The sequence below is a fragment of the Sus scrofa genome, chromosome 6, assembly GCF_000003025.6.
Source record: "Sus scrofa isolate TJ Tabasco breed Duroc chromosome 6, Sscrofa11.1, whole genome shotgun sequence".
In the NCBI taxonomy this organism is placed as follows: domain Eukaryota; kingdom Metazoa; phylum Chordata; class Mammalia; order Artiodactyla; family Suidae; genus Sus; species Sus scrofa.
This window is the reverse complement of record NC_010448.4, coordinates 76,432,194-76,435,384: the sequence shown is the minus strand read 5'-3', so window position 1 is coordinate 76,435,384 and position 3,191 is coordinate 76,432,194. Positions and strand designations below refer to the sequence as shown.

The 3,191-nt window shown below is 53.6% G+C and overlaps 1 pseudogene; it reads right to left on the bottom strand.

The window, feature by feature from the left end:
- Positions 538–3,191, bottom strand: part of LOC110261390 — a 20,595-nt pseudogene continuing 17,941 nt past the window's right edge.

Below are 3,191 nucleotides of genomic sequence, written 5' to 3'. Positions count from 1 at the left end.
CAAAGTCCTCACAGGCTGCCCCAGCTCCACCCCAGCACTCCGTCCTTCCCAAGGGACTTCCCACCCTACCCCCATTCAACACAGAAGCCAGCGCTTCCAAACAAGTTGTTTATTTGCACATATAAAACAAGACCCTGGCCAGGGGCCCTGGGACAGGCAGGGCACAGCCATCTCCCTGTAGCATGTCCTCCCGGGCCAGAAAGACTATGTAGGTCTAGAAACTTCAACTCTCCCCGTCCCCACCCTCCCCATCCCTACTCAAAAATAAGTCTCTCTTGCCCCAGTTAAAACCTACTCCATCAAAGGAACGGGACCACCCAAGGGAGATGCCAGGACAAACGAGTGGCTACAGAGCATGGAGATGGCCACTGGCCACTGTCATCCATCCCAGTGGGCCACACCCTGTCCTCCCATGGGTTGGATCCCATCTTGAAACAAGATAAAACCCTAGGATTTAATAAAAAAAAAAAATCCCTGGCGACCTCCAAATTCAAAACTGGCTAACCCCACCCTGGCCCTGCCCTATTGCTGGAATGGATCCACCCGTGCCCATCTGATGGGAGCCGGGTCCCAGGAACCAGCCAGCGGGTCACGGCTTTAAGCTCTCGTCATACTCCTCTCTGGTCAGCCATCCAGCCTTGTACGTCGACAGATGAGCCACTATGGATGCTCCCAGCCACACGCTAAAATTCCTGTTGGAACCCATCCACACGCTGGCATGGCTGGAACAGAAGTGATCGGCAACCAACTTGCACAGGCGCTTGGTGAAGCCAGGATAGAGGGTGTTGCCCCCGCAGGCCACGAGGTGGGAGACGAGCAGAGGCTGCAGGGCGGCCTCGCAGGTCTCGATGGACTCCAAGGCGACCTGGGAGATGCTGGGCCCCTGCATGTCGAACACCTGGGGGCTGAAGAACATCTCAGGGGCCAAGCGCTGCAAGGGGGTCAGCTCCACGCAGGTACCATCAGGGAGGCGATAGGTGTTACTCTCATCCGAGCCCTCGGCAGGTTCTGACAAAAGTCTAGCGCCTCCCCCAGATTCTGCGGCACGTAGCACTTGTTCATCTGCGTGGTGCTCACCGTTTCCAGCTGAAACAGGTTGTGCTGGTCGACATTCTCCTTGAAGAGGCTCTTAAAGAGATAAGCCGAGAGATCCTGGCCTGCGAACTCCAGCGTCTTGGCGCTGGACCGCAAGGGGCGGCCCAGATGGAAAGGCTGCACGCGGCTCAGGCCGTAGCCCGAATCCACCACCACGCCGCTCAGGAGGCCGGAGGCGTACAGAGACATCTCCAGCTGGTCAGCCAGGAGGACGGACGGGACATCCAGTAACTCAAACATAATCTGCAAGAAGGCAGGAGACAGACACTCAGGGTGTTTTTCTCAAGGGCCTAGATCCATCTCTGTCTTCCCCTCACCGCGCATCTGCTCTCAAAGCTGAAGTCCGCACAGACCTGTCTTCAAGGGACTGGCTGGCCCCTTGGAGCTCACGCTGGGGGAGTGAGGGGAGGGCTCTAGAGGGTTAGAAAGAGCCGGATTTGCCCTCCGGAGCTCACTTGATGAAAGCCTTTCTGAAGGCCATTTTGGTGGAGGGCTGGGAAGAGCCCTTGGCCTGTAAGAAAGGGCACTGGGAGGCCTGGTTATGTGAGCAGTGGGGGCACAAGCGGCGGCCAAGGTCAAGGGACAGATGTGCGGCCTGAACTGTTTTTTAAGAAGAAAGAAGAGATGAGAAAAGAAACAAGTACTGCCTGTTCACTGCTGCCTCCAAAAAAGTGGGGAAAGAAGGGAGGTGGGAGGAGGGAGGGAAGAAGAGAAGGAGGGAGGGGAAGGGGAGGAGGGAGGGAGGAGAGGAGGGGAGAGAAGGGAGGGAGGAGGGAGGGGGAGGATGGAGATACCCTCACCTCCTGGCAAATGAAGCCTAATTTTTAAAATAAAAACTTTTCAAACACCAAGACAAGCCAGACTTCTCATCTTGAGGGTCTGGCAAAGTCCCTAGGCTAATTTTTCCCCCACCATCATCCCCTGGATCTTTACAGAACACCCCCACACACACACCTCAATTCCCCAGCTCTGGCTGCGTTCCAAGTTTCTGACACTACAGAGGAAGAAAGGCTGTAAAACAGTCCAGCCTTTGGCCACTTACTGGCCTTTGCAGGTGCACACGGGCCCATCTTCTTCCCCAGGGGGAGGGAGCTCCCTCCTTCCACACCGAGGATGGTCCCTTCACATCCACGTCCACATAGAAGCAAGTTCTCTTTCCAAATAGAGAATCGACTATGACCCCCCCCCCCCCACCCCACCTAAAACCCCCAGGAGGTATTCATCGAGCAGGGTGCAGGCATTTCTATAAACAGCTCGAGAGTCAGGGGCCAATGTAGCAAAATAAAAAATACAAGTGCACAATAAATCTGAATTTCAGACAACAACAAATAAGTTTCAGTAAGCCCATGCATATTTTGAAGCCTACTATACTAAAACATTCTTTGCTGTGGGTCCGACACTCAAATCTATCGTGTATTGTATCTAGCAAACCTACAACAGAAATATTTTAGTTTATGAGCTAGAGTCTGTCAAAACTCCTCAGCTCTGCAGTGTCAAAGCAGCCATGGATGATATGTAAATGAGTGGGCATGGCTGTGTGCCAATAAAACTTTATAAAAACAGATGGCCAGCCAGACTTGGCCCACTGGCTGTAGTCTGCCAATCCTTGATTTAAAGTAAAATTCCACCACTTCCCACAGGGTGCCAGGCCCATGAAATCTGGCCCCTGAAAATCTCACTGTCCTGTATCCCTCTTGCCACCCTCCTAGTTCACTGGGTTCCTGCATCACGGGATAAAACCACCTCCTCAAAGAAGCCCTCCCTGATCACCCTCTTCAAAGAGGCTCCCCTTCTCCCCACAGTTATCACCCCATTGCAGTTTGTTTCTAGCTTCCTTTCTTTTTTTTTTAGGGTTGCACTCACAGCATAGTGGAAGTTCCCAGGCTAGAGGATGAATCAGCACTGCAGCTGCCAGCCTACTCCACAGCCACAGCCACAGCAACACCAGATCCGAGCCACATCTTCAACCTACACTGCACCCTGCAGCAACTCCGGATCCTTAGCCCCCTGAGCGAGGCTAGGGATTGAACCCACATCCTCATGGATACTAGTCGGGCTCTTAACCCACTGAGCCACAACTGGAACTCCTAATTTTG